The following is an 8758-nucleotide window of genomic DNA, read 5'->3' on the forward strand; positions in this document are numbered from 1 at the left end:
AGCTGGTGCAGTTTTTCTACAAAGGTCACTCACATCACTTCCCAGAGGCTGTAGGGCAAATATTTGGAGGAGGGAAGGTGGGGGGAAGAGCAGACAAAACTGGTGGGCTCTACCAGTTGGAGCAAGTTTGGAATTGCTTACTTAGAGATAAAATTCAGTATCACAACAGGAAATCCCAAGGCCTGGCCCTGTCGCCTAGACTAATTGCTGTTGGTCTGGCAGTACACCCCTGTCGCTGAGCCATCCCTCCTCGCTAGAAAGAGCTCCCAACACCGCCCCCCCCCTCCTTTCACTTTGGCAGAAATCCGAATGTATCCTCTGCACTCCGATTTAAAGTAAACCGCCATGTCATCGCCCTAGCACAAAAACACGCAAATACCCTCCCACCTTCGTAAAGAAGCAAAACATTAAGCTTTATGGGTACAACAACTAATATAAAAAAAGCCCGACTATTTAATGCAATGTTGCGGTTGAGAATTTAACCACACAAAAGGCAGAAAATTCAAACGTACAATTCCCACAGAAACCATAACTTGGCCACGTTTCACATACACACGTCAAGGCAGAAACTTTAACAGCACATTCCCCCATCTGAATTATGGCATTTGCAGAAGAGGTACAGCTCTCCTCCTCCTCCCGTCGTTTTTTTCTCATATACAAATCCCCAGTGGCAACATTTATGAAAAACTAGGGGAGGGGATGCCAGAGGGAAGGGAGAGGGGAGGATAGCTTTGGGTAAACACATATGCATTGGAGATGGTTCAAAAGCAGAGCTTAGCCTCCAAATCGCTTCCAACTTCAGCTGTTTTGTGCCAAGGCCCCCAGGTCTAAGTCCTTCCCTGAGGCAAATGCTGAAGTCTGCATCATAGCTTAGCCTGATCACACAGCACCTAGCCCTAGACAGACTCTCCCAAAACGTAATCCTGGAGGGTACTGCCCAAGGGACAACCCACCGAGTCTCAGCTCCTACCTTGCTTCTTCAGCGTGGATTTGAATTTTGCCAAAGGTCTACCCAAGTCTACTCGGGCCAACGTGTGCCTGTTTCTTGAATCAATGCTACGCAAGGAAATGAGCTGGTTTGCAGCCTGTTTAATTCATCCCTTAGTGTGAACAAACCATTACTCTTCACAGGACAGGCTGAGTAAGGTCAGCCTGTGTACCGATCTGGAGTGAGGATATAAGTCATGCATCTAGATCTACAGTAGGTTACCTTCACCTGTCCACCACTACAGACGAAACAAGGCCAATACTGCCAAAAGTCACCAACTCTAAGCTTCTCTGCTCAGCTTTTAGAGCAGTAACTAGTGGTGCTATATATGCAGGCAGCTAAACCTTCCTCCATCCACCAATCTTGCTGCTTAATCCCTTCCTACCTGCTCCAGGGAAGGAGGTACAGCAAGCAATAAGCTGCTTTCTTCCTGAATTTCCAGCCACAAGGTTGGAGTGTCTTCACTCACAAGCAAATGGGCATTTATTTGTACCCGGAGGGAAGCAGTGGATCCAGCCATTGATCTGGGCTGCATGCTCACTTGGCCCTGGGCAGTCACAGAGGCCAGTATGGAATATGTTATACCTAATGTGCTGTGCTACGCCTGTGCCAGCTCCGAGCAGCCTGTCCTGAGTGGCCTGAGCAGCCGGAAATCTGAATTTCTTGGCACTAGTGAATTTCAGCTTGTAGAGGGAAGAAAAGCAAGGTAACTTCTCCATTCATTGTACAAAAATTAAGAATATAAAAATAGATGAGCCATTCTGAGTCACTGATGGCCTAGCCAACCCAGTATCTCATCTCCCCCAGTGGTCAGCGGTGGGTGCTTCAGAAGCAAATATAAGCAGCATGGCAATTACAGTGATCCCTCCTCTGGTATAACCTCTCAGATTCCAGCAATCAGCAGTTTTGGGACTTCCTGAGCCAGAGGTTGCATCTGGACCATTGTGTTTAATAGCTCCCAGTAGACTTCTCCTCCATGAATTTGTCTAATCCCTTCTTGAACCCATTTATACTGTTGGCTTCTACAACATCCTGTGACAAGGAGTTTCACACTACAATCGTGCACCGCGGGTATTGGGGAAGCAGGGGGGGGAGGAAAACTTCCTTTTCGCTGATTTAAACTCGCTGCCTAATTATTTCAGGGAGCGCCCTCCAGTTCTAGTGGTATAAACAGCAGTAAAAAGTCATTCCCTGGGAACTTGCTCCCCACCATTCAGACCGTTATTAGGTTCATCCAAGCTTCACTTTTATAGGCTAATCAGTATCTCACACAGTCTATTTACTATCTCTCATAACAAAGCCATTCCATATATTTGCCACCTTTCTCTCTGCTTTTCTGTTTTCACTGTAACCCTTCCAATACAGGCAATTTTTCTTTGGCAATGGATGGTTCTGATAACTAACCAGAGTATATTTACCAGAAAAGTTTTGAAACCAAATTATTTACCCTGAAAATCCAGGCGTAGTTATAGAAAAAGAAAAGAGAAAGTTCATTTTGCACTTTGATGGCTTCATTGACTTTAACTGAGCAACTGAGCTTTAATCAGATTTGCGTCTGATCTTCACTCAGCCATCCAAGCTATACTCCTACATATACCTATATATAATAATACAATGATATTATAGTATACTGATATATTATTAATTTTCCAATAATTACTATAATTGAGTTATGTAATGTTATGATTATATACTAAAATACTATGATAAGCATAACATACACATATATATACATATAACCTTGTTATACATAGACATACATGCTTGTTATACATAACACATAAACAATACAAGTTATAACTATACATAACTTCCTTTGACTAATTATCCCATTTCACCCAAAACAGTGATCACTCGCTCACTAGAAAAACTGAGGGCGGGCAGCACATTGCACAGTAAGGTGAACTTGGGATACTGATTTTTGGAGACAGCAAATAAAAGACCTGTAGTTTCAGATCACCACGGGTGCAGAGAACAAGCCCAGAAAGACTTAGCAGAGTTCAGAAGATGCGTCAGACATAAATTTGGTCAAATTCAGGCACAGCAAAGCATGCAGGAATACGTACGCTGGTATGATGAAGCTCTTAGTGCATGCAAATTTTTAAGATCTGCAAAAGGACTAGTAAGCATTCCCCTGAGCTCATCCGTCAGAGAGTTTCATTCTTCATCCCACCTCCTCTGCACTCAGTTTAGGAGGGTCCAAGCCCTTGTTTTCCGCGGGATGCAGCAGGAGTAAGAGAGGTCCTGTTCAATGCCAGCTGATGCAAGCCCCGTGCAATTCCACAACGCCTGTTCCGATGCAGGTTGTCACCAGGCAGAGGTCCAGATGCTCTGAGGGAACCAAAGCCTAACTCTGCCAGTTACATCTCATTTTAGTCATAACACCCAGAAAAAGTTTTAAGGGAATATGTCCCAGTTAGGTGAGGTTTACTGATATATGTCCCTTCCAGGGACAGTGTGCAGGTTAGAGGGGAAAGGGGAGGAAGATCAGAAATTAGGAGCAAGGGTTTAATAAAAGAGTGAGTTGACGTGCCTTCCTCTTGTTTACCACAGTCACTACCTCCTCGTGCCCAGTACCACCATCTTCACTGGCCTGACAGTGATCATTTGGAACCTGACCTAAGCGAACAAGACAGCAGGACCCTGGCAATGGTCCCCTCTTCACCAGCTTTGCTGAAACCCTGTGACACTGGCAACACCGGCCTTGCATTGCTGCTTCTCACATTGCTCCCTCTTGCCTTTTCCCTCCTCACCCCACTTCTGTTCTTCTTCAACCTGACTTCTGCTGTCCTTTTGATAAGGAAAGATTTCACCACACCAGGCAAGACTCCATCTTTTGCAAGGCTTCTGTGACCACAAAAAAAAACACAGAGTAAGAAACAACATCTTAAACTATCCAGCAGAGCTGAGTTTGTCAGGTCTCAGGACAGCTGGCAGGACTGTAGCAGCCAGCGAGCGAAAGAAAACAGCTTCTGTCTCTGGTGCTGACTATTTCCTGATCTTGTCTTTCCTCTTCCCTGTGTGTTTGCTTTGTTGTCAAAGAAAAAGACTCGAACTTTAGCTGCAAGAACAGAAATAGCAACTCCAGCCTATCTCAACTGTGTTTCTTTTCTCCCCCAAAGAACATTCATCCTATTTAAAGTCTTTTAAAATAAGACTTTCAAGCTAAAAGGGAGTTTATAAAAATTCCTTGCAGTGAAAGAGAAAGAAAATCATATTAAAGTGAAAACAGTACTTTATATTGACCACGTCTAGTGCTTTAAGCAATTTTCCTTCTTTCCCCATCCATATTTTTAACAAAAGTTTAACAAAAACAGGTTGTAGGGATGGCAGCTGTGGTGGGACAAGCCAGGCTGAAACCTGCATTCAGCCTCCTGAAAGGTTTTAACTGTTCAGTACAAATATTCTGACAAGGCCAAGTTAACTCCTTTGATTCGGGGTTCATGTTTTCTATCAGAATGATGACAACAGACAAGCACGGGGGTTTCTGGCAGAGGCTGATTGCAAGTTGTGTGTGCTGGACCCTGTTCTCCTGCGTGCTCCTGGCAGCACTGTGGGGTTTGCTGGAGGAAGGAGTTGATGTTAAATGTAAAAACGTGCAGTGCTCTGGACCCAGCTTTTACAAAAGGAGATAAACGAAAGGATGCCATGAAGTCAAAATCATATGCCTCTTCATTTGGTAAAGAAGACAAGGAGTAATAGTTCAATATTGGCCAACAGAAGTTTTGAGAACCAGTTACTACCTGCCAGCAATTAGAAAGTTTGAAGATAATAAGATATACTTAACCAAATACCACATCAATTGACAACACCATATACCCACGTTACCATGGATGTACTTACGTGCAAGTGTGGAAATAAACATTTAAGAGCAATTAAATCTTAGTTAGATGCCTAGAAATAAAGAAATGTGATTTGCTTTGTTGTTCTCATGGACAGCATCTGACCAAAAGTTATGGAGCCTGATGCCAAGCTTCTGGGCTTCTCTTTAACTTTTCATTGCCTTGGTTTGCTCCTTCTTTCTCCAGGACAGATACATGCACATGGACCTCTCTAAATATATTTGTGTGTGTATTAAATACAAACATCCATTTTCCCTGGAAGGATTTTATGAGGGCTAGTTAATGTCTGCAAATCATAAAGAAGACTGAAAGGCACTCTGTATATGCACTGTATCACTCTTATTGCACCTAACAGTCACTTACACGGTATCAAGCAAGGGAGATGCGAAAATGGGAAAACTCCCTGCTTGGTGTAAAATAAAGCACTGAGGCACAATCTGGGCCAGGCAGCTGAGGACCTCTTTACCGGCACCTAGCCCCTCGCTTGCCCACAGCCTGCGTTTGACCCCGAGCAGGTGAAGCAAAGCAGTGACAAGCACACCAGCCCAGCTCACAGCCCAACTATTAATGCAAAGTCAACTTGTGCTCCTGCATGAGGCTGCAAGATCTGGTGGTCCATGAGCAGAAATGCTGCCCGCTTGGCTATGGGAGTGATAACACCCGGCAGAGGGTGTGTTGGCCAACGGAGCAGTGCAACCTTGTCAGATGTTTTTTTAAAAGGATTGCAAGCAAAACCTCAACACCTCTGTGGAGAGTTTTCCAGCTGGGCCAGAAACATCTGCACATTTTGTGCTGTCCTACCTTGCATATTTGGCTTACGGGCATTTTGACTTATGTGGACCCAGGAAAGCATCAAATTGACAGACTGTAGAAGACAGCCACCATATTGTGTGCCTGGGAGGGACTTCCAGAAACCACCCTGCACATCCTGGTCCTTTGAGGCAGGACTAGCCACACTTAGGTCCTCCTTGACACAGGTTTGTCTACCCTGTTCTTAAGGATGTCCAGTGACGGACACTTACTGGGCTTCCCAGACAATCTGGTCCAGGGTTTCACCAACTTGCACATTAAGGAAGTCCTTCCTACTGCCTAACACCATCTTTTCTCTCAGGGCAGGGGGGAAAAGAAGAGCAAACAGTCTACCCAGACTTCATTAGCAGATACGTTCTTCGGTGTCTTCTTGGTTGACCTTGTCTACTAAGGCATACTGAGAGCTTATAATAATAATAATAATTAGCACTTATATAGCACTTAATCCTCAAAGCACTTTACAAACATTAGCTAATTAACTAAAAGGCAGGTTATATATGTGTCTGTACATATAAATAAATAAATGTAAAAGATCTGGGAAGTCTGCCACGTCCATTCTTGCAGAAGGAAGGTCTTGCAAACTGCTTGCACTACACAAATCTTACTGCTTTCAGTAACATGTCATGCCAGCTTGGTTCAAAGCCCACAGTTTAGCTTATGAGTGTGTACTCTGCTATCCATGTAGACCTGCAGAGTAGGGAAATTTCTTTAGGACAGCTCCTGAGATGGTATTAATTAAGCAGTCTGACTTAATTTAATATTCAATAGGCTTATTTTCCAATATGAGGAGTTGCTAATGACTGTAAATACTTGCATTATCGTTGCTAGCCACTTTAAATAATTGCTAGATACCAATTAAACTAGCAGAAAAAGAAACAAGGTCAGGGAAATGGCAGCATTTTCAATCTCCCACCATCTTACACAAACCCTATGTATTTTGTTTTCTTTTCCTTTCAACCCAAATCCCACACAATCTTACGGACAAGCTCATTTTGGGAATGATTTCTCCTTAAACTGAGCTACCTCACGTGACAAGCTAGGGGCTACTTTTGTCACATCCTTGAAAACTGTGGTGGCAGGCCCAGAGGTTGTGGCAAAGGGGACAAGCCCTGCACAAAGATCTTGATCTGCATGGGCTGACACGGGGACCGGGAGGCTGGCATCAGCCTGAAGGGCAGACTGTATGAAACACCACGTTCAGTATCTCCTCATGTTATCACCTACTTATCTGTGTCCCTACGCTTTGACACAGTTATGGGCTGTCCCAGAGACATGAAGCCCAGCGGCAGTGGGCAATGCTCTCCTTGCTGGCAGTTTTGGCTGCTCCCATCCATCTCATGGATGGCCTGAGCAGCTAGATGGAGTTGGCAACAGCCGTTTGTACTTGCCCCCACCTTTCCCTTCAGATCCCCCTCTTTTGTATCTTCTAATATTATGACTGAGCTCAAGATTCAGATCCGTTCCAGACTAGTAGCCTGTAGCAGCAGACTCAGGCAATGAGACTCCACCAAGATAAAAAAAAAAAAAAAAAAAAAGCTTCAGCAAAATAAAGAATGAAAATGTATGAAATGTAAATGAAAGGCCACCTTGCTGACTTGTGGGCAAGGTGGTTGTGATACAGTGAGATAAAATTCATGCTTCACATGCCTCCCTTAGAAAAGAAAAAAAAAGGAAAAATCCTCTATAAAAATAAAATTAAAAATGCTGTTCTCCTTGTACTTTATGTATGTGAAATGTGACTTGGCTGCAAATGTTGGCTGTGAAATCCCTCCCTGGTCTCAGCTTTTCCCTTCCAGTGGCACTTGTACATACGTGTACATGCAGTGGACACAAAGTGCCACACATACCAACACCCATGTCAAAGCAAGAAGATTTAAACCTCTGTGAGAGCAAAAGCAAAGACCTCCACCTTTTCTGATGGCCTCTCCAGATCCTCTTGTGGAGTGACACAAGCCAGGTCCAGTTTTCCTATAGAAAGGCCTTAGAGTCAGTGCAACATCTGTTTCAACGCTCTGGATCCCTTCCTCAGACAGAAGATCTCTGCCTTGCAAAGCAGTTCTTACTGTGAATTCTCTTTAAAGCTGTAAAAAAAGAAAAACAGCGTGTAAAAAATGTGACAGGCAAAAGCTGAACACGTACCTATTTTCTCCTCCTGCAACAGAGTAAGTATTATACATGGTTACATCACTGCAAATCCACACGGTCACCCCCAGATTCATATCATGACACCTGACAGCAGTAATAGGACTTGTTAAATTGCAAGGGGGAACAAGAACCTGCTTCCAATTGCACAGGTATAACACCCACAGAAGGCAATGGGAAGTGTACCAGGCAGCTGAGAAAAAAAATTTAAAGCTTTATATTTTAATTTATTCTCTTTTAAGAAAGGAATGAGACTTGAATATGAGCCTGAGATGTGCTTGCAAACACCTTAAATATTCCTACCACCAAAACAAAAGCAGCACTTGTGTCATTTTTTATTTTATTGTATTTATTTTTCCTAGTTGCAGTGGAGTCCCTCCCTCTCTGGATACAGCTGGACCATCTCTGCCAGAGGACATCCCTGGGGCTGAGAAAAACACTTCTGAAGAGCTTTTTTTTTTTTTGCATTTGGAATGCAGTCGATTATATCAAGTGTCAGATATTTTCAAAACATTCCCCAAGGGACAGTACTCCTATAAATTCTTCACACATACACTGCTTCACTTTCCACATGCCGAGTGCTGTGCTGTCCACAGACCTGCTGGTGTTATCGCAGGAATCGGTATAAAGATTTGTGCGGAAGTGCACTTGCTGCAAATTGGACCAGTGGCTCCCAGTGCCTTTCAGGACTATGCACAAGAGAAAGTAAGCTGTATTTAAAGACATGAATCCATAGGATACCAACTCTCTCACTTCTGTGAATGCGTAAGTTAAAGGACTTTCATAGTTGTTGAAATTACTAATTTAAAGGCTGTCAGATCTTTCCAAAAACAACGAGAAAAACTATTACTTTCCTTTTGGCTTGGTGTTCACATAATATAATTTTGATATCCGCACATTTCCTCAGAATAACACATTTAACAGATGCCCAGACAGAAAAGAAATAATTTTGTTCACAAACAAGCACACTTTACCA

General features: G+C 43.4%; 1 protein-coding gene across 1 annotated transcript in view; it reads right to left on the reverse strand.

Annotated features, from left to right (window-relative positions):
- The window catches only part of MEIS1 (Meis homeobox 1), a 233735-nt gene extending 226151 nt beyond the window's left edge, over nt 1-7584 (reverse strand). Inside the window, exon 1 of the mRNA XM_050895206.1 lies at nt 7550-7584. The gene's annotated coding sequence lies outside the window, so the exon portion shown is untranslated. The remainder of the gene's footprint in view (nt 1-7549) is intronic.
- Nucleotides 7585-8758: the final 1174 nt, after the last annotated feature.

Source organism: Gymnogyps californianus, chromosome 3 (genome assembly GCF_018139145.2).
Source record: "Gymnogyps californianus isolate 813 chromosome 3, ASM1813914v2, whole genome shotgun sequence".
NCBI classification, from domain to species: Eukaryota; Metazoa; Chordata; class Aves; order Accipitriformes; family Cathartidae; genus Gymnogyps; species Gymnogyps californianus.